At 37.8% G+C, this 27,710-nt stretch overlaps 2 protein-coding genes across 4 annotated transcripts in view; both read right to left on the bottom strand.

Moving 5' to 3' along the window:
* The window catches only part of HNRNPH1 (heterogeneous nuclear ribonucleoprotein H1), a 301,642-nt gene that overhangs the window by 218,238 nt on the left and 55,694 nt on the right, over positions 1-27,710 (bottom strand). The gene's annotated exons all lie outside the window — the stretch shown is intronic.
* Positions 1-27,710, bottom strand: part of ADAMTS2 (ADAM metallopeptidase with thrombospondin type 1 motif 2) — a 264,477-nt gene that overhangs the window by 213,775 nt on the left and 22,992 nt on the right. The window lies entirely within an intron of this gene.

The raw sequence follows: 27,710 nt of genomic DNA, 5'->3' as shown, positions 1-27,710 counted from the left end.
TGCACTAAGAACCCCATCTTTCAAATGGAACAAGGTATTTCTAGGCTGTACTTCTGTTTAAATTCAGTTCTTGAGATTCCCCACTGCTGTTATACTGCAAGTCTTCAATCTGACATATGACTTACCATGTCCCACCAAACACACCAAAGCATCATATTGGAAACAATGAAAACTTGATGCTGCTACATGCTTTTTTTTAAAATCTGAATCACTACAGCTTCACTGGAGTTATTCTGATTGACACCCATGCGAGAGAAGAATTAGGTGTTTATGCCTGTAGAAAGAGTTTTCAGTTCATTCATGGTCAGTTCTGGTCTTTAAAGTCAAGTTGACATTCGGCAATTTGCTACTTGTGTTTCACTTTTATCATCCATAATTCTACTAGAGAAAACCACGTGCAGTGGAAAAAACTATCACAGGCAGGACAACCGGTCAAGTCATAAAACAAGACCTTTTATCCCTCCCTCTATGCAAAAAGAACACTATGTACGGACTGAGTCCCAAATCATAAAGCCCTAAATTCTATAAATCTTCCGAAATAGAATTAAAAGTGATGAATTTATTATGTAACTCAGATGATATATCTGCCACTGTGGCTAGGGACCAGCCTATTTGAGTCCAAAGCAAAAATAACCACATACCACTCTGAGGAATTGTCAGTGCCCACTTTCCCTTTTAGATTAATCTTCATACAGTGTAATTTGCAAAAAAGATCACAGTCAACTAGACTGTCTGAAGGAAAAGTCTGACTGACCACTTGTAAACTGGCAATTCTTCAAAACCATACAGAAACTTAACAATAATGAGGAGTATTTGTGTGTACTGAAAATGCAGACACCAAAATGAGCAAAAAAAAAATTGAAAGAAAATTGTATCCACAGATGGAAAAACTTCGAAGTAATTAGGGATTCTGTGAGGGAACTTACACATATTAATCTGAGTGAGAAGTTGAAAGAAAAGGATTACTTGAGGTTAAACTTACTTTTTCCTCGTCAGATATTGGGGTCTTGTGGGTAAAAGACAAGTTTTATTATACATCTGTACTGCCCAGGGTGTTAGGAATGTTGCTGCAACTGTACTACAGTGAATGGTAGATTGCAGGACATGGAAAGACACACACTAGAGCAGACTGAAATTTGGTATCTTTATTGAATAAAATAATTTGCTCATTCATATGACAGTGCAATAAATCACTTTATACATCACTATTATACTGTCATTGATGTGTAGGGATGTGGTTTCGTAATCAATTTAAGCCAATCTAAAACTGCATTGTCACTGAAAAGGGCTGTCCCACCTTCTGCCCTGGGCTGGCTGAACAGTAAGACAGATCAGTGGCAATTCATCGTAGATCACCTCAATCTGATCATGAAAATGTATCCTGAGTAAAACGTCAGATCCACGAGTATCAGCAGCAAACACTAACTTCAATGGGTCCTAGATCACCCTGTTAACTTGTTGTATTGTGATCTGTACTTTTATGATCTGTACTTTTATGACATTGGTCATAAAATATGTGTTTGCATGGATATGGATACAGACAAAGTTTCTGAACCACCTGTGGGTGATCAGTCACAGTTTATAACATCACTGACCAACTGTTTATCCTGGTTTTCTCTATGAATCAGCAGCCTTGATCTCTGGTGCTACGAACCTGATACTGTCACAGGCGATGCTTAATAACACTCAACTAATTTTATATTCCTGGGTACAGAGGTGGTTTAGGAAAATGATGCTGCTGTCTCAGCATGTCTTTTAGAAAATATATGAACACCATAGATTCACCATAAATAAGCACAGACTAGAGAAAGAACATCTTTTCCCAGACTCACTCTGCCTGATTGTATGCTTGGGATGTTCCCAAGCTGCCATGTACTATTTTAATTTGTCCATGGTGAGTTTTGAACAGTAATTTGCATACAGAAACCAAAAATAGTGGTTTGGGGATACAACACAGCTAATTTCTGTCAAAAGTGCTATCCAGGGGTTTAGCTGTAAAATTTTCAGCAGTAGTTGGATATTGTAATACTTCATTCCCTAGTCTGTATTTATTACAGTAGGAATCAGCATATAAAAGGAAGTGCTATTCTTTACTCACTCTCCTGTATGGCGTGCTTTTAAAGTACAGCTGTCTACCAGATGCAAGAAAATTAAGACATTTAATTTCCTCTCTCTGTGCATACCTCCCATTAATGTTAATGGCAGCTAAGTATGAAAGTAGGAAGTGAGCTACTGTGAACAGACGGAATATGATAGCTCACCCATTTCAAAGGAATCCGGTTGTTTCAAGAAGGAAGGCAGAAAAACAGTCACGTCACATCGCACTTATCCATCAGCATGAGACCTACAAATTCATACTTGATTAACTTCAGAGCTACAGTGGACATTATGTGCTGATATCCCTTAAATGCATCATCTCCAAATTCAATACAATTTTAAAGTTAAGGTATATAAAAATGCAATTCTTGACTGCAGCTCCTATGATGGTTTCCTGGAAATAATTTAAAAAGAAAAAAATCTTTTCCCTGTTTTGTCAATTGTAGTTTTTAATCTACTTGGATTACTAGGTGTTCTGTTATCTTTGTTTTGTCAAGGGGGCTTTCAGACATACTAATAGATGGGGCAGATTAGAAGCAGACTAGTGCACTCAGAGTTTGCTGTACACCTATGCTTTTTATTAAAAGGCGTAATTTGCCAACCGTGGGTGTAACTCCACCGGTTCAGCCAGTTGAGGGAACTGGTAGAGAAGTTTTGCCATGCACAGAATGCCATTATATTTGTACTCAGGTTGCAACACTTCAGATTGCCTTATCTGAACTACACAGCTTGATTCCAGAAATGCACAGTAAGACTGTTTGGGACATCTCTAGCAGCACTTTATTTCAGGCAAAATCATATTAATGCCTCTATTTTATATTGTCCTTTGTGTTTTACACTTACTTCATGCTAGGTGGCATCTAGACGTCATTAATGAAAAAATGTAAACTTTGTCCTGTTAGTCTCATTATTCTCTGCACACTTCTATAAAACAAACTTTTAAATTACAGAATGGGAACAATGAGAAAGACCTTTCTGAATGTCCTCAGTCATCATTCCTGAATTTCTTTTACTATGAGGAACAAAAAAATGATTGGCTCCTTTGCATATCACTGCTAATTTCCTGAGTAATGACTGAAGTGGGGACAATGTACATGTATAACTATTCCAGGATAGAGCAAATCAAGTTCCTTTTTCAGTTCCAATTGACATTCTGAAGCATGTAGCAATAAAAAAGAAAAATTAAAATCTGTCTCAAAGTGCTTTTGACAAATTTAACAGTTCTTCCAATCCATCAGTGACTCATAATAATCAGCTATTATGATACTTTCCTTTTGTTCCATACACTGTTTACAGTTAAGTAAAAAGTGTTTCTAAATAATATATACTTGTCAAACAAGACATTTATGTCCATCTTATTTAATACGGGTTTTGAACAGATTAAGAATTTCTTGGGGATCATTTACTATGACCTAGAGATTCAAGCTTGTGACACAGAGGAATTACAGGATTAAAATTCCCGTTACAGATACACTAAGAATCCAACTCATTGCTATGCTGAAATCTCCTATTCTTTTGTGCAATGCACTATATTGCTTGTTCATGGTTGATTGAGATATAAAACCGATTAATCTGCAGTTCTACAGAGGCAGATTTTTAAGGTTAATTGCAGAATTTCATTGTATCTAGACTGTTTAAGCCTCCAAGTGGTTAGTGCCCTAAATTTGAACTCTGTTTCCTTTCACATAAAAAAGTATCTGCTGTCCTCAGAATCTGTGGTTCAAGGTATAAGCCACACAAAAGTTTTATCACAGATGAATTTTTTCTGTCTTTTAAACAGTGCATATCCATGTTTACAATATAGAAGACTTTCAAATTCAAGAACTTAAAAGCTGAAGTCATGTTGCCTAAATAATCTTGTGTGACTGATTTGTGTCTTTGAGTGTTGTGTAATTCAGTGGCTACAAATACACTTTTAAAATCACAACATTTCTGAGTGATTATTAAAGCTTTCTTTTAGAAGATGCCTTCTGTAAAAATTCAAGTTCCACATTATAAAAACTTTATAGATCATCATCTATCACAAAATCAAGGATATGTGTAGAAGTTCTTTTAGCATTAATAGAACAAATGCAGGAGACTTTGCTTCCTCTTCTAAGTTTCCTCATAACAAAGATTTAAAAAAATCAAATACCACTGTCTGCAACAAATGTTCACGAGGGCTTTAATTTTCAAAACAGACTAAAGAAAAGTTTGGTTTGAAGGATTCCTCTGGATTCAGTGGAATTAGGCACTCAGTTGACCAAACCACCTACAAGCCTACCCAGAAGAAACATGCTTAAGCCCTGTGCCACAGAAAGACCTTTCTGAGAAGACTGTAGCCAGGGCTGCGAATTAGCCAACCCTACAAACTCCGTATGAAAATCTTCATATGGCTGATCTTAGGTAATGAAGAAAGAAGTGACAGGAGTTGGACATGCAGCTAGCTCTGAAGAAGACCTGGTACTGTCAGTATCCTCGGCCACCTAACTGCCGGTTTGCTCCCACAGCCAGATGAGGGTTACACAGCACAACCTACATCAGCACAGCTCCACTGCTTGTTCCTGAACACAGCTTCAGTATGGCAACCACCCATGACCCGCTCTCCAGCCACACACACACCAAGCTCTGAAGAACGGGCCACCCATGAGACATGACAATCATTAATATCGAAGTGACCACAAAACCAAAACAAGGAAGTAGCTTTCCTGGAGTACACACACTCTAACAGGCCACATCTCCACGTGTGGAAAGAAAACTGTGTGCTCATGTTACTACAGTGGACACAGGAGGATATCCTGGGTATAGTGTCCCCAGAGTGAAGGGCCACCATATGTTACTTCAGTGCTCTTATTCAGGTAATACCAGGTAGTAAATTCATCTGTGGAAACCGTCCTAGATAGTCCCAGCTTTGTGTGGTGTGAGAATAAATGGGACCTGCGGGTCACACACTTAACACCGGGGCTATGCTCCACCATTCTACCCAAAGTGTTCCACCCTGTGGCACAGGGATGTATGAAACTGGGACCAGGAGTGCACCAGGGTTTTAGCTAGCTTTCTGGATAGGCTGCTGCGGATATAACATAGACTCTGTTTCCACCTCACTGGGATGAGTGGCAGCTCCTGAAAATGGCTTTTGAAAACTAGCTAGCTTCTGAAAGTTCAGAGCCATTTAAAGCTCTCATTAATTGCATCTGTTAAGCGGGTAGGTTTTTTTGTTTTCCAGGTTCTGAGCTTCCACAGAACAAGGCTTGCAGCACCACAGTGACAGGATACAAGGAGCCAGCTATTTTCCATACAGCCTTTCAAATATGTACTGATGCATCTGTATCTAGATCTATGATAACGCTTTCCTGTTTGCTCCTCCCATTGCCCACTTTTAAGCTGGATCGATACAGTCATACCAGAAATTCTAATAATCCACCACAGTTAGTGTATAATTGCATCTCACTGGTCAGGTCACTTAAGATATTTGTAATATTCTTGTATTTTAGTTTTTACAGGCTAATATTTGGCAGTTTCTTATCTTTTCATTGTGCCATTGCCAAGCACACACATCGGTGTCCCCCAAAGTGATTGCAAAGAAGCCCATGGGTACTTTATAAATCCCTAAATCATTATGAAGTTCCAAATACACTACACAGTTACTAGCTTCAGATTGTTCATTGATTGCCATTTCATAACATAGATGAAATGCGTTATTACGGTATTATTAGCTGTTTATAACTTGATAAAACATAATCATTTCTAATTTGCAGAGATGTGAAAACACAAATCTGGACTATATATTTGTATATGTCCATCTAAAAACCCCTTTTAGATGAATCAAAATTAGACTTTTTTAAATTAAACTATTATTTTCCATATCACTAAGTATCATATAGCATTTTAAAGGCAATGCAAAAATAGTCCATTCCAGCAAGTACTTTTAAAGACCACCCTTTATTTAGACCAGAAAGCAGAAAATATTAAATATGAACTGACAGAAACAGCACCATAGAAATACATGTATTACTTTCCAATATTCCTATATTCTATTACATTTTATTTATATCTAATACTCATACTACATAAAAGGATGGAAACCTGCAAGTAAGAAAGAGTAGAAAATTATAAGGAACTGCAATAGTAAATATTTCTGTCTTCTTTTACTGACTATACAAGAGCACTCAATGTAATTGCTCACGGTAAAGTTGAAACTCCACTTAACTCTCTGACAACCTAACCTTTTGCAATTTTTTTACAGGATTATGAAACAGTAATTGGATTTTTTTAATATTGGGGAATTGTGACAAAGTGTTTATTGGTTAAATTAAGTCTTACAGTAGTTTTCAGGAAAAAATATATCTGTGAGACTTAATTATTATATTCAATAACTTTAGTTCTATCCCAAAATGATCCAGTTAATGTAGATTATAAAACTCACAGAGATAATCACTCTAGTTTAACATGCTTATACCAATGACAAGGAAGGCCCATATAGGACTGCTTGTGCTTAACTTAAATCTCAGTTTATAATGTTAGCCTGAAGTAGGATGTAGTCTGATTGCAATTTTGACAAAAAGAAATATTCCAGCTAACCAGGAAAGAATAATAAAATATTTTTTTCATTATCTCTATCACAGGTAATTCAGCAATTGCTCTGAACTCTACTGAAACAGTTTAAAAATGTGGGTTTATCCATCCCTTTTGGTCCAATATCCAACACTCAACATACTTATAATCTATTCTCTGCCACCATACGAATCTTAAAATATTTCACCTTCTGGCTTCACCAAGAAATACCTTTAGGAAGTCATAAACTCTGCTACCGTCTCCTTTGGCTGCTGTTACTAAGTCAGCTACAGTTCTGCAGAATACATCAGTTTAAAACTGTATGAACTAATTCTTAAACAAACATTGCTTCCAAAAACACCACCCAACAAAAATTTATTTGCAGATGGTTCATTTCCTTTACATTTTCCAGTAATACAAGATCTATTTTATTAGCTAATTTGTTGTATGCTATGTTCCTATCACAGAAGATTTTTAATAACTTTACTAAACATGAAAAATAACATAATTGTTATCAGATGATTTTTAAATGTAAGAGCTGTTAATCTGTAAGAAATACTCTAAATGCAGGAACTTTAAATCACCATCCCTTTGCAGAACATTATGGCACCAGGAAGTTTTACATCTACGAATACCCTGAAGGTACAATTATTCAAACAGTTTTAAAGCCTGTGGCAGTGGAGGCACCATGAAAACATATGAACACAAAACACAAACAATTAGGAAAACAGAGAGAAAAATCACATTTAGCAGGTCAAACATAAGAAATTATTTTAGAGTCGCAGTGTCTTCGTATCCTTAATCTCAGACAGAAAAGTTCAGGAGAAAAAGGGGTGAGGCTCAGAGTGCTTTGAAAGAAATCAAACAATAGTAATCCAAAATCAGCAGTAAGAAGGTACTGAAACTCCATGAAATGTCCATGGTCAGGACATTTAGGAGAGGCTGGCTATGCATCCAGACTCCTCCGAACTGGAACAGTTAGACTGCTTAAATATGAACTTAACCACATTTCAGTACCATTCCTTCAGAATCTCACACCACACTTGTTATTCCTTTTTAATCAAGCTAAACAAACTAATTCTAATCTGGAATGCCACAGATTATTTCACATAATTTCGTCTCTTCTTATTCGTAGGTGCCATCAACCTATAACACTTTTATTGTTACTGCAGGGGAAAAAAAAATCCACACCACTCTAGAACTGATTATCAGTTCTTAATGCATCTAGATTCCTTATTTATATTTAAAACATCAACTCAAATTTTACTGCAACCATTTGACTTGTTCCCAATGGCTTAACCACACAGTGATGTGCAGGAAACAGCCTGTTCTTTGAGATCCATTTTTAAATTAAGGTTCAAATCACAGATTTTTTCATAAGATTTTGACTCAGAATGCTAGAAATCTTCAACATCAAGTATTTCAAAAGAATTTTGAGTAATAAACCCTTTCTGACTTTAGCACAGAATCAATTATTCAGGGATAGATTTGAGATTTTAGGACTGACTTTGAAAATCTCACTGCTGAAATCAGAAAGTGTCAACACTGATATTCTTGTCACAATTGCCTTCCTGGTATTAAATAAAAGCAAAACAGATGCTAATACTATGAAAATAAACTTTAAAAAATAAAAAACAAACCCTGAAACAGACAAAATCACAGTAATATTGGAAATAAGTGTGGAAAAAAAACCCATGAGTTCCCAGGAGCCTTCAAAATTTGCAGCCTATATCTGTGTAATACACCAAGCGGCAAAATAAAATCTCTACCAGCTGTAAGAATAATCAAAATTGCAGCAAAAAATAAAAGAAGAAATTCCTGAGAGACAGTGTAAGTTTCACCAAAGAAATTGAAGAGCAAAGCAGCCCTGTTCAGGGTGTTCTGGGAAATTTCCTGGCCAAACCATTTCCAGTTTCCCACACAGCTAAAAGTGAAAAATTCAAATTCTGTTGCCCAGAAAGCTAAGGATTACATTGGGGAAGTAATGTGCTAGTTTACTTTGATCTGATTCCACCTTAACAAATGTTTCTCATCTTGACCTGATGATTATACCCCGCAAGTCCAAAGCAGACACGATGTTAGTGTTGGCACTGCTGAATACTGTCTGCACCAGGTTGCAATTGGTGCTGAAAGATCCATATGTAGTACATCTGTACGTGATCTACCATAACAGCACTATCCCAATTCAAATAGCAATTGATAACTTTGCCGTATTATCTAGTACTATGAAGACTAAAGGGAAATATTATATATAAGTTCAAAATTGTCACCAAGTTATCATTTCTATACATTAGATTCATAGTTGAATTTGTGTTAGTAAACATTTTTGCATAGAGAAGGGTAAAAGTTTTGTCATATTTATCCAGACCAAAGAGGAAGGCTATCAGAGCTCTATTTCCCAACTTGGCTCTCTCTGGCATCAAGCAGATCAATGTCTGTCTCACATTTCCCAGCTGCACTCTAGACAGTACCTGTAAAACGGTACTGTAAAAAAAAAAAAAACCAACCAGTTCCTGTAAAATGCTTGCAATGCCTCTTTAGTAAAGGCAAAACTGGCCCAGGGCTTCTCAGCCCAGCAATAGAAGCCAGAAATTCTGGCATCTGAAGGGGGAGTGACCAGGTCACACCTTTCCCAGGAAGCGGAAGAAAGGAGGGAAAGACTGGCCAGAGATCTGGAAAGGGAGCAAAACTTGGCTGCTTCTCAAACTGTTCAAAGAGATGAGATGATATAACATGGGGTGACAGATTTTTCAAAGGGGTTTCCTGCACTCACACCTGAAGTCACATTTATATACATATTTTAAATATATATTTTATGCCTCTCCTTAGGCAGCAGGATGAGACAGCTGGTCAGCACTCAGGAGCTGGTTTTTGCTGCCCCTGTCTTGCTCTGCCTGTGCCTACTGTGGGCCCTGAAGAAAAGTACAGAAAATCCAGTTTCATTACAATTACAAGGAGAAAAGTCTTAACAATTCATCATGTGAGTTGCTTATTTACCATTAGAGGTCACTGTCCTGCTTATGACATGAGCATTAGCTACATTTCATTTTATGTGTAGGCATTTTAAAGCCTAATAAACAGTAAGGATACAAGCCATTATTTAAATCAACATTTTAAAAATTTTGTTGATAAACAAGTCCTGTAGAAAATTGAAAAATAATTAAAAAAAATAAAGAATATCTATTAGAATATGACAATTACCAGTTCTTAAAGGTTCAGTAAGATATTGAGTAGATGGCCTTACAAGTATTAGAAAACTACTTAGCCAAAGATGTATTGCCTTTAAAGTGCTTCTCTTTTTAACACTGAATTTTAGTTCTTGAAGAATTATCAATTCTCTTCAATGAAATCATCTTTTTCCCAGCGATCCCATACCACGATCCCCCTGAAACACAAAAGCAGGCTTGTATGAACTGGCAGTTTGAGAACTAAGAGGCAGTAATTAAGACGGAAATCAGTGAGCTGATGAGTGGTTTTGTTGTGGTTTAACCCCAGCGGGCAACTAAGCACCACACAGCTGCTCACTCGCTCCCCGCCTTCTTTCTTCTTCCCCCAGCCTTATATACTAAGCATGACATCATAAGGTATGCAATATCCCTGTGGTAAACTGGGGTCGGCCAGCCTGGCTCTGTCCCCTGCCAACTCCTTGTGCACCCCCCCCCCCCACTTGCTGGTGGGGTGGTGTGAGGAGCAGAAAAGGCCTTGACCTTGTGTAAGCACTGCTCAGCAATAACGAAAACATCCCTGTGTTATCAACACTGTTTTCAGCACAAATCCAAAACATAGCCCCATACCAGCTACTATGAAGAAAATTAACTCTTTCCCAGCCAAAACCAGCACAGTTTTGCAGCTTTGGAAGACAGATCTTGTGTGAGAGATCTGAATCTGATAGCAATGCCTTAAATGGCTACAGGAGAAATAACAAAAATGAAGATGTGAAGTGTTGTGTCCCCATCCAGTAAGAGCCACCATGAAACTGGAAATATGAAGCCAATTTCAAACCAAACAGGACAGCAATGATTACTGCATTCAGTCATCTGCACTGAAGACAGAGGGGCAAGGACATTCTCCTTCTGGAAAGGCCTCAATATGGAATTTCCTGTAAGTCATTCCTCTTGGGGGAAAGAGTAAAATTTGATCTGTTTAGGATGATAGTACTGTCATACGGTGTCCTGTGCCCTCCTCTGGCCCCTTTAGTCTCTCTAAAAATTGCTGCTGTTGTGCTTAGTTCCACTGCACCTCACTTCAAAACATATCGATCACCGAGAAATGTTGAATGAGCACCCTTTTTCTCCACTTGAGATCAAATCACAAAGCACTGCAACAGCAATCTCTGCTTCCTTTTACATCTGGCCAGTAAAACTCTGTCACCATGCTGCTCCTGCGATGTCACAGAAGTAAATTATGTTTCTGTGAGATCATAAGAAGCTGGAAACACACCAGAGGAGATGGTAACTTTCACATCTCGATATTGACTTCTCTTATGAACAGAGAGCAATCAGACTAAGAAAAACAGATGAAGATGTGTGATCACTAATTCTCTGTTTAGTTCTCTCTAATGCCTTGAGAAAAGGATGCTGTAGTTACTGTGGTTTGTATGCAGTATCTCACATGTACAACAACATGGAGAAAATTCACTATTTGTTAGTATGAAAAAAGCATTTAATGCTTTATGATACTCTTTGGATTAAAGAGCAAAGTTACTGAAAGGAGTTTTCTGAAATTCATTATAACCTACCGTAAAATACTGTCATGGGTTTATAATCCAATGATTACCATTTCTGCCATTTAAGTTACGTGGTCCTTAATGAACTTTATTGAAGCATAAATGCACGCCATATAGGTTAAGAGCATGAGAACATGACGATGGCAAAGACGGCATTCACTTGCTTCTCAGTTTTAATTAGGCCAACTGGGAGTATTTTAGCATAACATATTTCAGCTGTAAAAAATACCACCTTTAGAGATGTATATTCCCTGCTAGGTATTTGCAATATTTTACCATCATGCTCAGGATTGTTTCTCAGCAATGAATACTTCATCACTAGAAAGAAACCCAGTAACATTTTTTGAAGCAAAGGTCATGAGCCCTGCGCAGTAAGTCGTTATTACAGGCTGATGATCTTTGTAAAACTATAGTCACTCTCGTTCCAGTAAGGAGTGAAATCTAGAGAAGGAGCTATCTCCTGTGCATGTAAGAGCCCTCTCTTCTGTTAATACTCTGATGCCTCATCATATTCTGTATAATTCACTATCTAAAGTACACTTCCATCATGTCTGCACAGATGCTGGGCTGGTCACAGTAAAGGACATTCATGTTATATAATGACACAATTTCTTCCATAACTTTTCAGAAAGTTATGTCAACTAATGGTACTTTCCTTGGGAAAAGAAAATCAAGAACTGCCATAATGGTCCTGATTAAGTGTTCTTGGAATATGGAGACGGCAATTCTAGGAAGATTATAAAGTTAATGTTTTCATTAGTCTTCAAGCCCTACTGCTGAATTCATCCTCACATACTTATTAAATAATACTTATATCGTATTGCAATAATGAAAATAAATTACAATAAAGAAATGTAACTCCGACTACTTAATCCACTACTCTCCCCCTGTAATGGAGACAGAGCTATAAAGAGGTTGGCAAACTTGCTATAGAACTTCCAGAGATACTTTAATCACAGTTACATACAATAGATTTTTTCCAGGACATTTTGGGTGGACCTGGGTATTAATCACACATTTCCATTAAACATCTCTATTTTGAAGATCTGTTCAAAAGCCTGTCATAAATGAACACTAAGGTGATTCTGCAGAGACTTCAAGAAGCCAAAAATAAATATTACTGTCACATTAACAAGTCCCTAAAAATGAGGAGAGAGGATAGATGTAACTTTCTTCTTCTTTGACGTTGTTCTTTGTATTAAATTACAGAATCTTTCAGGAGAAAGAGGAAAAAAAACCCCAAACCTTTGGAAGTTGCATCCTTTATTTATCTTTTTTACAATGTAACAAATACTTGCCAGGCTTTAGCCTGATTACTCATACTAGGAGGAATTCAAAATGTCATTCAAGTTTGAAACAACTTTGAAAAATGAGAGCCTTTTGAGGATACACCAAAGCATTTAGATAAGTCAAGTATGTAAAGATCATACATTTTTTCAATCGCTAATGGATTTTTTGATGTTTTTAAAAAGTATTTAATAAGTGACTAGGAAATCTGAGGCCCAATTCTGCTAAGGGAATTTTGCCACTGAAGATAGCGGGTAAAGTCTGCTCCAGGAAAAGTATCTCCGCCATGTAATTTTGATCCTCTGCATGTTAAAAATTGTGTGCATCAATGTGCTAGGAATTTTATCTTCCATTTACTCCACCAGGAGTAAAGGACATGCAGCAACCAAACAGACAAGTTTATACTTTTCCCACAGTTTAAAATCCCTCTTTCTTTATGAGGGAAATGTGATTAACAGGCATACTTTAAATGACAATTAGAAGGTCTAAAACTAACAAAGGTCTCACCATTTCTGAAGATAAGCAACAGAAAATAAGGGACAGAATCTGGAAGCCTTCCTGAGGACAATATTTACTTTGCCAATTTCAGCTGAATTGCTGTATCAGTGAGGACTCTTCCCAAATAAGAGTATGAGGATTTTGGGCCCTGAAATTTAACTCTGAGCCTTTAAGCATTCAGTGCAATGCTAAGTAATGATGAGCTGACTCACTTGCAAGAACTCGCACTGTGAAGGAGCACTGTTAGTACAGGTTTACTACTAAGCAGTTACTGACACATGTGGACAAATACACACACATCCCAGGCAGGGCAATGAAATGGTGATGTTGCTGAGGAACATCTCAAAGCTAAAGCAAAAGCAGAAGGCAGACAGAATACATTTGTCCTAACAGTTTTGTCTACAAGAATTGTACGCCTTGTTTTAAAAAATTCCTTGTTCAGTGTTAGCAGAAAGAAGCTCTCTGTATGTGCTTCATTATTACGAAAGGAAATGTAGAAGTAGTACCTGAGCTTAATGAGATTTTGGAAAATAAATATACATCTTGAGTTGTCTGTGTGGTGGTGCTTTTTAATGAGTTTAACTTTTGGTGTATAAATAAATATTCTTTTAGATACCATCTGAATAATGTGCAAATTAAAAGAGGCATAGGGTAAGTGCTTCAGTGTAAAATTCCATTCTTTCTACAGTACATTATTTGTTGTTTGTTATCTTCTGTAGGCAGCAACTGATCATTATTTCCAGGATGTGCTCAGGGAAATCGTGAAGTGTTTGTTTTAGATAATGATGTGCAGCATTCATAGCTACTTGTGACTTTCAAAAAACGAAATTAAAGATTCTGAAATATCAAGCATATCATTAAAAAATCCTTCATTGCTCAAGACTTTGGCTAGCTTCGTTTTCATGTAATTGGGAAAAAATGTTTTCTTGAATGCTTTGCAATATGATTTAAGTTAAGCATAAATTCACTTAGCTGAGTGGATACAATTTGATTTCATAAGAGTTGAAGCACACTAGACAAAACTAGTGACCTACTCTTCTGACCTGCTGAAGGTTGTGCATCAATATTCCAGAAGCTTCAAATCCCTTTAACAACTGAGTAAAGAACAGCCGCCTCATTTATCAAAAAAATTTTTCTTCCTTTCTCAGTTAACTCTTCCAGTTACTAAATTGCTAATTAACTGGCCATGGTCTTTCTTCAAGACTTTGTATGCTGATAATGTGAAAATGTAAACAAATGACACCAAGAAAATTGTCAGCTTTTGAAAGGTGCTGACTGAGATTTTGCGCATATGCAAGTACCTTCAATGCTCTAGTAAGGAGGAAACTACATACAAGCTGGCTTGTAAACAGTTTTTTAGAATCTAGAGAGCATATTAAACTTTGTCTTTCATCCTGAAGGAACATGGCCAATGTCACTTCTCAGGTCCACTGCATGGATTTATGCTTTTTTTTTCTTTCATGCTTCATGATTCAGCAAAGCATGTAGCATTTGCGTATTTTTAATATCTTATAAAAAGATTGACTTAAAAAAATCTTGGATTTTTTTTCAGTAATAAACATTGAGTTATTTTCATTTGCTTTAATGTTTTCTGAGTCTTTATGGTTCACTTTTTAGCCTACTTCTCCAACTAGCCTGTTTGATAAATTGGGTCGGGGAGGGTCAGGAGTCCAAAGGAGCCAAACTTAGCCCAGAAATGGCAGCAGAAATTCACTGTAATGGGCACAGGTTAGAGGTCAGAAGGCTCTGAAGCCTGGCAGAGTTTAGCGATATTTGAATGACATTATCCTGATTGTGACATAAAGTAGGATTCTTAGCCAAGGGCTAGGACCCAGCCACGTGATGTGTGTAGCAACACAGAATCAAGAAATGGTCTCTGTCCAGAGAGAGCTTACCATCCTTGCAAAGAGACAGGAGACAGGTGAATACAAATAACCACAAGCAAACCACAGTGAAGCAAGCACATACAGATACTACCTCTTAGTGTCACAAACTGTGGTGTAAGTACACCAACAACCTAATTGCAGCCAATTTTTTTTACAAGCATCACTGGAAATGAGATTCTTAAAGAGAAATACAAAGTTGTATTTGAGGACATCCTTCTGAGACCTGATTAATAAAAAGACTTTTCCCAGCTATATTAGAATTACAGAATTTAAAATGCTTTTTTTTTTTTTTCTCCTTGGAGAGCTTTCAAAGTACTATTCAAAAGCAGGCTCACTTCCCATAAATTCATAAAGGAACATCTGGACTTAAAATACTCTTTCATCCTTTGCACATTGTTATAACACTTTCCCCTGATACTATTTTAGTCTTCCTTGTTGTATTTATTAGCTCCAAAGTAATTACCTTTTGTTTCTCTTAGGTGTAATCATTGCTTGGGTCAACATTTTCAAGGAGCTCTCACAACTTTAAAAATGTGGTAATCAACATTTTTTGACAATTATTTGCTGTGCTCTTCTTCCTTGTCTCCTCTGCAATGACTGCCAAAGCATTTATTCTAGCTTTCCATGTTCTGCAGGTGCATTCAACTACTTCCTTCTTTTCATCTTCCAGGGGTTGAATATTCTCTCCTTTTAATTTAAAACCAATCTCTAATCGTTATATTGACTTGAGCATGCAAGAAGAGAGTCAATAAGAAGGAAGCTGTGATGGAGAATAGGCAAGATTCTTCCACTTACACATGCAGCTGATGGCTATACTGTTGGTTTATGCAAAGATATCTCCCCAGAACTCTCTCTTCTTTATCATACAAACAATGAAAAAGTCCCATAAACCTCCAGAAGTTCACACACAAGGTTCTTGCAGCAGTATTCCTTTGCAAAGCAGGTATTGACAAGCTTTGAAGAAAAGCACAGAGAGCAACTGTAAAACCCTTTAGCTATCCTATGAGCTCTGTGGCCATGGTTACACAGCTGCTTTAATCCAGCATAAATCCAGCCTGCCCGTGAAATGGGGTACTTCTAAATTCCCCTCTCTATGAAATTACTCTTTCTCATTGCCTCTCTAATGCTGGCTTTAGCTCTCCTAAGGTTGCACAGTGAGTCTGACAACGGAACTGATGCAACTGCAAACTAACCCAGCAAAAAACATCAAATATTCATTTTTAGTCAAATTAGCTCGCTGATCCAACTCATTGCATAGCTCTACAAGCACTAACACTGGAGAACAGTGGAGATATGCAGCTCAGGGTGAAGTGCAGAGGCTAAAGATACTGCTCTGTTTAGTGACAGTGAGCTGAAAATCAACTGCAACTATGAAGCTGCAGCCCAGTCTCTTCTTTTCTGTGCCTGAAAGTGCAGCTCCATTTCCAAGTTTACTGTCACTGGTTTGTTCTCTCAACTCCTTGTACTAACAGTCTGAACTCATGCTAACACTACTTCCTGCTGAACACAGGGAAGAACATGCTTCAAATAGGCTCAGCTCCTGATAAACAGCTCTCTAGCAATGTTCAAACATGGCAGACTGCTCAAGACTCATCTCTCAAAGCATTCCCATGTACTCAGTCACGTAAGAGGAGCAGGAAGGCGCTCATAGCCCTCCACTGTAGCTGAGGTTTGTAATTTTCACTTAGATTCCACCATGTAGGCAAGACTTCAGCCTCTCTCCTGCTTTCCAACCCCACAAGCCAGATGCAAGTCCTGAGTCAGGTCAAGCAGATCCAATCTGCCATACAGAACCATGACCATGCCTCACTGTTGGTTGAGATACAAAACCAGATGCAAGATGGCATAAGGAGAGAGTCAAGCCACGTGCCTCACGGTACACAGGGCTCAACAGGTTTGGCACAGTCTCAACAGATGGCTAGTTAAGACATTTGCATTAAATTAATTTGCTAGATTATGGCCATATTATTCACAGGATCACTTCAGTAAAGTATTGCAAGTGAAAGTTTTTGCTAGTGTCATTAAAAATTGACACTGAAATATAAACCATTTGGGATTTACATGGTCCTATGGTCAATGTTTAAAGTTACAGTCCATGTTGAAATAGTTAACAGCACTTAATCTATAGGAAAATAATTCCTACAGCACTCAATTATAAGGTCAAAAGAAACATTTTGCCAACTTTTATGATATTTAGACAGTTGAGGGTTAGGAGGGTTAAGGAGAAGGGTGAATCATCTTAAAGCTCCAACTATACAGAATTCACACTCATACACCATTCAGAAAGCAGAAATATATATGTTTTAGGAAAAAAAATCAATTAAAAAACTCTAGTAAGAACTTTCCTAAATACATGTATGTTTTAATTTTTCTTTCTTCTTGCACCTATGTATAAGGAGTTAATATGTTATACAAGTATAGTTATATAATTACAAAAATCCACATAGCAGAATTAAAAAAAAATGTGAAACTGTATTACTTTAAAATGTATAGCCACATAGTTATGTCTGATGGTCCAAATACAAGAAATATTAATAAACAGTGTGAACAAAAAATACTCATATTTCTGAAGCATTAAGATATACTACTGCTTCCCTGCTGCACCAACTCACAAAGCTGGCTAAAGAAACCTGGATAATTTTAAAGAGCAAATCTGGTGTTGCTCAGCAACAGCACACCCTGATAGAAAGGATGCAGGATGTTGGAAGATTTAATATTAGGGAACTGTGCTTGCAAAGGGAAGAAGAAGAACAAATACAATTTATTCATACAACATCCATAAAATTGGGAGAGCTTAAAAAATAATAATCAGATGAAGTGATCATGCTAATATTAATCTTTGTATAGTAGAGCTAAGTAAAAAGTTATTGCCTGGAACCAATGAGCTGGCATCACAGTTCATTAAATGGCATTGATGTTTGCACTGTCTTGATATGATATGATGAGAGAGAAAAAAGCAGTGCATGTTATGAGAATTTGAGAGCAATCTCACAGCTGAAGACTTTACTTGTGGCACTAGCTTGGATGAGTATTTGCCAAAGTGAGGACTGAATAAGAACCCAGACCTCTGCACTTTCTCTTGGATCGGAGGAAATCCAATGCTCTCAAAGGAGAAAATGTCTTAGACAATACATGCTTCACCTTTGCTTTGGTCCCACAGAAGCATCTCTCCTATTCGGTTATTTCTCATCAGAGTAGCAAGCCCTTTTTTTTCTTAAAAGACATGTACTGTGATTTTTCATTTTGAAGTGACTCTGGCTAAGTGTTCCATAGTGTTCTTTCTTACTGAACATAAAAACATTCCACAGAAAATTAATTTTTTATCTCTCTTTAGTCAGCCATCCCTTCTACTACCATTGGATATTAGTGAGAAGAACTGCAAGAGAGACTGAGACTGCTCAAATGGTAGAAGGCATGACAGGGTCTAAGGAGCAGCAAAGATAGATATATGACAGAATCAGACTTCATGCTTTGCAAACCAAGCAGCTAGACTTGTATGAAGGAGAGAGAGTGCCACACACTAGAACTCACTTATAAGGCTGCTTATAAAAAAAACCCATATTTTGGAAATGGTGCCATTTTATGCCAGCAGTTCTGAGGACATGTTACTACAAACACATACTGTAGTCCCCACGTATGATAGACTACTAGTGCATCACCATTGATTACACCAACTCAAAACATACAACTTGTGATCCATTACGATGCGGAGAGAAATTCTCTGCCTTGGTCAGTTTTAACGCTAATTATTTTTTATGGCAAAATACAGGACAAACAGTGTAAAGTTGCTCAAATCCTGAGGACGGAACTCTTCGCCTCAGTCTTCCCTGCCAAGTGCTTGAGCCACACTGCCCAGGTCACAGAAGGCAAAAGCAGGGACTGGGAGAATGAAGAACCACCCACTGTAGGAGAAGATCAGGTTCAAGAATATCTAAGGAACTTGAAGGTGCACAAGTCCATGGGACCTGATGAGATGCATCCGTGGGTCCTGAGGGAATTGGCGGATGAAGTGGCCAGGCCACTCTCCATCATATTCGAGAAGTCCTGGCAGTCCGGCGAAGTTCCCACTGACTGGAAAAGGGGAAACATAACCCCCATTTTTAAGAAGGGTAAAAAGGAGGACCCAGGGAACTACAGGCCAGTCAGTCTCACCTCCATGCCTGATAAGATTATGGAGCAGATCCTCCTGGAGACTATGCTCAGAAACATGAAAAATAAGGAGGTGATTGGTGACAGCCAGCATGGCTTCACTAAGGGCAAATCGTGCCTGACAAATCTGGTGACCTTCTATGATGGGGCTACAGCATTGGTCGACAAAGGAAACACAACAGATGTCATCTACCTGGACTTGTGCAAAGCACCTGACACTGTCCTGCACGACATCCTTGTCTCTAAATTGGAGAGACATGGATTCGATGGATGGACCACTCGGTGGATAAGAAATTGGCTGGATGGTCACACTCAAAGAGTTGTGGTCAACGGCTCAATGTCCAAGTGGAGAACAGTGACAAGTGGCGTTCCTCAGGGGTTGGTACTGGGACTGGCACTGTTTCACATTTTTGTTGGTGACATGGACAGTGGGATCGAGTGGACCCTCAGCAAGTTTGCCAACGACACAAAACTGTGTGGTGTGGTCAACATGCTGGAGGGAAGGGATGCCATCCAGAGGGACCCTGACAGGCTTCAGAGGTGGGCCCGTGCGAACCACATGAAGTTCAACAAGGCCAAGTGCAAGGTCCTGCACGTAGGTCAGTGCAATCCCAAGCACAACTACAAGGTGGGCAAGGAATGGATTGAAAGCAGCCCTGAGGAGAAGGACTTGGGGTATTGATTGATGAAAAGCTCAGCATGAGCCAGCAGTGTGCACTTGCAGCCCAGAAAGCCAACCATGTCCTGGGCTGCATCAAAAGAAGTATGACCAGCAGGTCGAGGGAGGTGATTCTGCCCCTCTACTCAGCTCTTGTGAGACCCCACCTGCAGTACTGCGTCCAGCTCTGGGGGCCCCAGTACAAGAAAGACATGGAGCTGTTGGAGCGAGTCCAGAGGAGGGCCACGAAGTTGATCAGAGGGATGGAGCACCTCTCCTGTGAGGACAGGCTGAGAGAGTTGGGATTGTTCAGTCTGGAAAAAAGAAGGCTCTGGGGAGATCTAATTGCAGCCTTCCAGTACCTGAAGGGGGCCTGCAGGAAAGATGGAGAGGGACTGTTTGTGAGGGAGTGTAGTGACAGGACAAGGGGTAATGGGTTTAAGCTGAAGGAGGGGAGATTTAGATTAGATGTTTGTCAGAAAGAAATTCTTTACTGTTAGAGTGGTGAGGCACTGGAACAGGTTGCCCAGAGAAGCTGTGGATGCCCCATCCCTGGAAGTGTTTAAGGCCAGGTTGGATGAGGCTTTGGGCAACCCGGGCTAGTGGAGGGTGTCCCTGCCCATGGCAGGGGGGTTGGAACTAGATTATCTTTGAGGTCCCTTCCAACCCAAACCATTCTATGATTCTATGAACTCAAGATGTGGTGCTGGCTACAAGACCTCAGTCTTCCCATCAGCTGGCCTGAAAGAGACTGTCTTTACTCATTTGCCTTACTGCCTTCTACATAAAACCCCTCCTTGCGCCTCCTAGACATATGATTAAGTGGATACATAAAATGGGCTATAAAGTCATAACTGCCTGAAATTTGATCAGCCTACTCAGAAAAAAGAGAGACCTTCTCAGGAATAACCTCTGCAGGACTTTAAAAGGTACACCTGAACAGAAGGGCACTAGCTTCTGCTCATCAACATGCTGTTGAAACAGAATTATTAGGACTGAGCAAAAAACTTGTTGCTATAATGTTTGATTCTTAGGCACCTGGTGATAACACAGACATTAGGCAACTGCATTACTCTTCTCTCTGTCCTAAAAGTAAACGACAAATACTGCAAGATACTTCATTGCTTCTCTGATATAAAACTCATTTTATTAAACAGGAGTGATAACATCTTGCCTACTAAATGATTGGCTGCATGGGAAATGAGTCTGACAGCACTTCTCAGAAAAACTGTCCTCTGGGTGACTACCTTTGGTATGACCCAGCTATACCCTTAGCTTGTCAGAAGCTATTTACATCAAATAACATCAAACTTTCATTGAAAATACAGAACAAAAGCCCTTCAAGCACCTGCTGTCCCAAAATGACAAAGAAAAATGTAGACCAGAATGAAAAAGGATAAATATTTCATAAAAATAAGCATTTCATTAAAATTTCATACTTATAATTTCCCTTCCATTCTAGAAAAGGCATTTTAATTAAGATCTACAAGGCACAAGTGTAAGGTGAACGGCAGAACTAATATCCTCAGGAGAAAAAAAAATAGAAGGAAGAAATAATTTCCTAGGGAAAAATCTATGATCAAAGTAATACCATGTTGAAGATTTAACCCCTCAGATTTCCTCACTGATGACATTCCCACTTTTGAAGGCACGAATATCTCAGCACATTCCTCTAAGTGATACCAGAATTTTCAAAATGTTGGGATGTGTTTGCTACAATCTTCAAAGCAGCTTGAAGGTGTTTTTGTATCAGAGCAATGCAGGCCCAAGATTGAGCCCTTAGCAACATATGTCAAGAACAAATCACACTTTACTGAATGGTAATCAGTGTTGATATTTATGAAAGCAGTTGTGAGAATATGGAGTTATGTTATAACTCAGAAGAAAATTGTTGAGATTAAGTGGGAGAACTACAAACTAACAATGCTGGAAAATAAGTAAGCTACTGTAAGTAGAGTTCTTCTTTCTATCCTTTTCTTAGCCCTGACTTTGCAGTGTATTTTTATTTAGTAGAAATGTATTAAAAGGAACATTTATTCTGCAAATTCTTGTTATGCTTCTCAGATATGCAGTTCTGGAAAGGTAATTGTGTGGTGCCTTTATGACCATGTTTTCCTGACCTGTGTTTCGCCAAGTTCAGAGAAACGGTTAAGAGTTGAGATGAAGGCACTGAGGAGGATGTGTGGTTGTTTCACAGATGCTACCTTGTTAATTTCCAGTGGTTCAGAGTTTAGAGCTGGCTCTTATGTAAAACACACACTTTCATTTTTGGAAGAGAAAAATCTTCTCCGAAAATGTAGAACAGAGTTTGTGCAGATTATATAAACCACAAGATAAACAAATGGCCTAAGCCTATTCCATAACTGTATTTTTTGCTAGAAAGCTTTTGAACAATCATAATCTCTTTGAAAATATCACTAAACCAAAGACTTGGAAGTCTATCCATGACCAAGTATTTTAACCAGTAGCACATGGATTACAGTTTAGAAATTCATACAATAATAATCAGCTATAAAATCTTCCAAATTCATTTTAGCTGTAAAGGTGGAATATAGCTCATATCTTGTATGCAATAAAAAGAAAGGAAAAAGATTAGATGTGTTCTATAACAGATTCATCAGAAAAGTAGAAACAGTAAATCTAACATCACTTCCTTGAAGAGAGAAAAAGGTTTGGGATGGAAATGGACTAAAAAAAAGTATCTGTGAAACAGATGTGGCAGATTTCCATGAAAAGAAATTAAAAAGCACTAGGAAGTTCTGTTTCAAAGTAATTATTACAGAATGTATCAAACCTGCAGATATTTCATTGTGCAGCATCCTTAAAAAAAGGCTGGATTTCAAACTTGATTTTGCAATTTTTTTCTTATACCTTGGACACAGACATATAAAAAGTAATGGAGTCAATTATGACTTGTCAATACTTCCTTCAAATTTTACACCAGTAATAATTTCATAGCCCATCATGAGACAAGGGATTCAGAATTTGAGTATGTCCTTCAATGCTAAATCATGATTAATAGATGTTTCTCATGTTCATATCCTTCAACCATGCAGTGGATTAACATATCAGAACATGAGACTAACTTCTGTCAGGTGAAATATAATTCATGTTCCCACAGAAAGTTACTGATACAATTATCTGCTCCAAGAGCCCATCTTCATAATTGTACAACTGAATCCAGCAAGATCTTTCAAGATAGTGAGCCAAAATGCATCCTAAAAAGTCAGCAAGTGTTCCCCTAACAGAGTAACTTGCATTCTTCAGATCGTTCAGTGGGGACTAAAGGATGTTTTACCTTCACTTCTGAACACATTCTAAACTGTAATCTGTTTTGGAGAGATCTGTGTCTGATGAAAAAGGAGCTTGTTGCCCTTTCAGTTTATAATGTCACCAGAAATTAAGTCTATTTAACAGATGTGGAATTCATCATTTCAGCTTTTAACTTGCATTAGAAAGTCACCTTTTTGATAACTGATCCCACTGTGTATTGTATATACTGCAAGTATCAAAGGAATTCACATAAACTCAAGTTTTCTTCAAACAAAAAAGATGCACTTTCTCTATATTATAACTAAAGAACCACGTCTCCTAACACCACATTTCTAAGCAGTTTGTCAAAGTAAAATCCTTGCAACAAAAGAAAGTGAAATAAAAAATAGTTGCACTTTAAAACCTGGATCTTCAGCTGATCATAGTAACTATTTTATCTGACCCATCATAGCTCTCTAGAGTTAACAGTAATCAGCCACCTCTCATAACCCAACATCATTTCAAGAGCCCATTTAAACATTTTAACAGAGATGCCTAATAAATATTTAAGTCTTTTTCTCAGTATTCAAATTACTTTTAGTCAGAAATTGCACACTAGATGACTTAACAAAAGAAACTTGAACTCACAGTTTCCTGATAAGCAGGTACATCACGAAGTCCTGTCATTTCTCTGCCTCAGTTTCCCTCCCGTGAATTAGGAAAAAATAGGAAGGAAACAGATTGATTATGTACAGTATTCTCAAATATTCAGGACCTTCATCCATGTAAACATAATTATTTTCATTAAAAATATATTTGATACATTTTTAATACATAGAGCTGGTCTCTATGAAGAGTATCAATCTTACTCAAACCTGCTATCACTACTACTGAATTTGGTAAGATTGCAGGTAGTTTCCCTCTTTTAAATTGACGCAAATACAAATGCAGTGTTGCCTCATGAATACTCTCTGTTCACTGTTTCTTGCTATTTATCCCAATGGAAGAACTGTTGAAAATTCTTTAAGAAGACCTAAATGTTTCTCTGCAGGCAAAGGAAGGTCTAGATTAGACAATAAACCAAATTTTCTTGCAGAGAGGAGTCTTAAAACATCCAGTCATCACTCATTGACAACAAGGACAATTATTTCTCTAGATTCTTTAAAAATAAGGTAGACTCATGTTACACCTCTTGTAACAGAAAATAGTCCAGTAACATATAAGGCGACTGTGATTAAATTAATGTTGGTGTTCCAAATCAATTTCCCTTACACAAATTTACAATACAAGAATTCATTAAGACAAGGAGGAAGCAGGTCTGATATATGAAATAATATTTACCTAGAAGCCTTAGCCAAGATAAATTATCCTCAAATTCCAACAGCAAATTAGTTCCTTTCTCCTACTTCACTGCGTTTCATTTACATATATACCAGGCCCTTTCATAATAATCATAATAATCATAATAATTCCCTTAGCTTACTGAAATAAACATTAATTCAAAAGAAATACATCAACATGCAGATCCTCAAACTTAACAGGGGAAAGAACAAAAATTACTGCACATCAATTCCCATACACTTACAAATTTTCGTATTTGTGAAATTGTGATTAGTCACGAAAATAAACTAAAAATAAAAATTTTAGGGTTTTGTAACAAACCAGGAGGCAATTCCAAAAAAATACTCATGACTTTTCCAGACAAATGAGAATACTACTTGATTCTTCACCATTCCCTTTTTTATTTTTTTCTTTTCTAGTAAAAGGAAACACAAACACAAAAAAGGCTTGATCCTACTTTCATTTACATTAGTTTTAGAGTACTGTGACAACTATCTTCAGTGCTGGGACTTTAGCAGCATCACATTACTATGGCACATGTCTAACTCAGCTTCAGTCAGATTGTTCACTTCTTCAAGTTAGGGACAAATTTAAGAGCTGGGGATCTACAGTAAGGAGAAAGTGAGACTTAGTTCTAAACCTAAAGATCAGTTCATCTTAACGAAACCCCACGACAGTCATCAACATGTCAAGCTCATAATTTTTTTTCTTCTGTGTCCTGTGATCTATTTTTTTTAACAAATTTGAAAGAAATAGTAGGAGGAGCTAGGCAACTCTCCACCTGGAGTAAGTTGGACAGCTCCACTGAAATCAGTGGATTAGACCTGCAGCTAACATAAATCCCTCTGGGACCACTGAAGTTACTTGTGAGATCACTGGCTGGAGTAAATTCATATACTCGACTAAAATCAGTGTCGCTACTTTGATTTACAGCCACTGAAGAAGTGGTGCCATGTTATATACCAAATAAAAGTATATAAATATACTTCTATAAAATAGAAAAATTGGATATATTTGCAAGAAATTGTTGGGAGGGGAGTCATAGGACTTTATTTTTTAACATGGAGAGTTTGAAACTGCTGTTAAGCTGTTTGAAATACAGGGTGGGCTTGATTCTGACTCTGTCCTTTTCCAGGCTCAAGGACCATTGAAATGATGGGGCTTTTTGCCTTAAAACTGTCTCCAAAGTCAAAGTTTGCATAACGTAAAGATAGGCATTATATATAGGCATTCACATCAGCTCTGTACTAAGCTAGGAGGTCAGTCTTTACAGGACACCTCTGCAGTTAGGAGAGCACAAAATCCTGAGGGCAGTTCAGGAGTCTGGTGCTAACTAGGCTTTAACCCTCTGGAGGAGGAAATGCCCCTCTCTTGCCCTGCTCCCTTTTCCTTTATGACTGTGAGATTGTAAAAAGGTGTGAAAGCCACTCCTAAGCTTTTGGGTGTACGCTTCTGTGCCCTTTCTAGTTACCCAATCCTCCTGTAAGGAGTTATTCAAGATGTTAGTGACAAGGACTCTACCGTACCAGCCTAAAGCAGGCATTAGAGGGTTTATGATTTTTCATAGCCTATTAATTTAGTATAGACAGGAAACTGAGTGTTGCAGCTGTACACAAAAGGAAACGCAAATATGATACCTCCTCAGGCTCTTTCATTACTTGGCCCAGTTTTTCCCAGCTCAATCAAAACCACACCATTCTTCCCATTGCCTACCTGTCTTAATCATCTTTGCCTCACCCCTTTACTTTCTCCAAAGTAGCAAAGGGAGAAAAGAGTACAGTTGCTTTTAGCAGTGATACTACTCCTTCTTCTCATTCCAGTTGGGCCATTCTGTACCTGCTGCCATGCCTGTTGCTCTGACTTCTTTGTGCCTAGCACAGAAATTTTGTTATAATCCTGTAAGATGTGCCTTTCCTCAAGGTTTTTCATCTTCTGATTTACAGGAGTATTTTCAGACTCCCAGAAATTGTTATAATGATTGGAATCCCTGGCAAAGATCCAATATTTCCTCAACAATTTATCTTTTATATCTTTTGCTCTTTACTTCTCTGGAAACAGAAGAAAGTATGATTGCTGTTCCAGTTACCAATTAGTTAATAATTGTCACTTTTCTTCTCAGACAAGTTAAATGTGAAAACATCTCTTCTTATAAAAATCAAGCTCTACTTGAATCATTTTTCCAGAATAACAGTGAGGTTTGTATATACACATTACTGTAATAATGTCAAAGTTCAATCATACGCAGAGTTTATTAGATTTTGTTTTATTCTTTTCCTTGAATTATTCATTGACTATCTATAATTTCCCAAAGAATAATTTCATAAAGTGCTGCAGCAATAAAACTCTCCATATATAGCACACCAATGTGGATGGTATTTATGATGTACTCAAAGAAAGATCAGCCTGTTACATTAATCATGTAAAAGTATTGAAAAATTATATTTAATCATTTCTATTTGAAAATAAAACCTGCTCAGAGCTTTAAAACCTGCATGAAACCTAGAATTAAATTTCATACAACATTTCCTGCAACAATATACATAATTATTCAATACTTCCAGGTTTGTCTGGTGTGCAGTAATCTCTCATCTCATTTTCTCTGAATTGTAAGTTGTATTTAATCTTTTTTATTTAGTAGTTTTTGCTTAGAACATTCCAGATTTAATAAGGAGAAACAGTAAGATATATAAAGCCCTATGCTTTGGTCAAGACAAGCTGAACAGCAAGATGTCTCCTTCCCGAAACCCAGTTCTGATTCTGAGGACCACCAGCACACTAACCCAGCTTTAAGCACCTTCTGTGCTTATCCCAGGCCCTGCAACCAGAAGAGGTACCCTTGCAGCATTTGTGCTGGCATGCTAGGCTGGGAACACAGCCTGTTCTCACAGAGTACCACACATTTCCTTCAGGACCATGTGTAGGGATGACTGCCCATTCGGCGCCGGGATGAAGGAAGCAAAGATATGGCCTACTAGAGTTTATCACTACATGTGTAGTGACACTGGAATTGTGAGCATCATCAGTAAGATTAGTAAATTCTTTTGAATGCCATCTAGTTACAGAATTAATTTTTCCCTATATTTGACTTCTGAGAGCGCTGAACCACACTGTATTTCAATTTGATCTGACAATTAAACTTTCCAGGCTTGGCTATACTCTGCCTGTACAAAGTCAAGAGAAAGTCAAGTCTGAAGACACAACCTGCTCTTCAGTAGGCCAAAAAGCAGAAGTTCTGCCTAGTACTTCTGGCAGGTTCACATGCACTGTAAGCCAAATCATGCTA

The sequence above is a fragment of the Balearica regulorum genome, chromosome 14 (assembly GCF_011004875.1).
Source record: "Balearica regulorum gibbericeps isolate bBalReg1 chromosome 14, bBalReg1.pri, whole genome shotgun sequence".
In the NCBI taxonomy this organism is placed as follows: domain Eukaryota; kingdom Metazoa; phylum Chordata; class Aves; order Gruiformes; family Gruidae; genus Balearica; species Balearica regulorum.
This window is presented reverse-complemented; position numbering and strand designations above follow the sequence as displayed.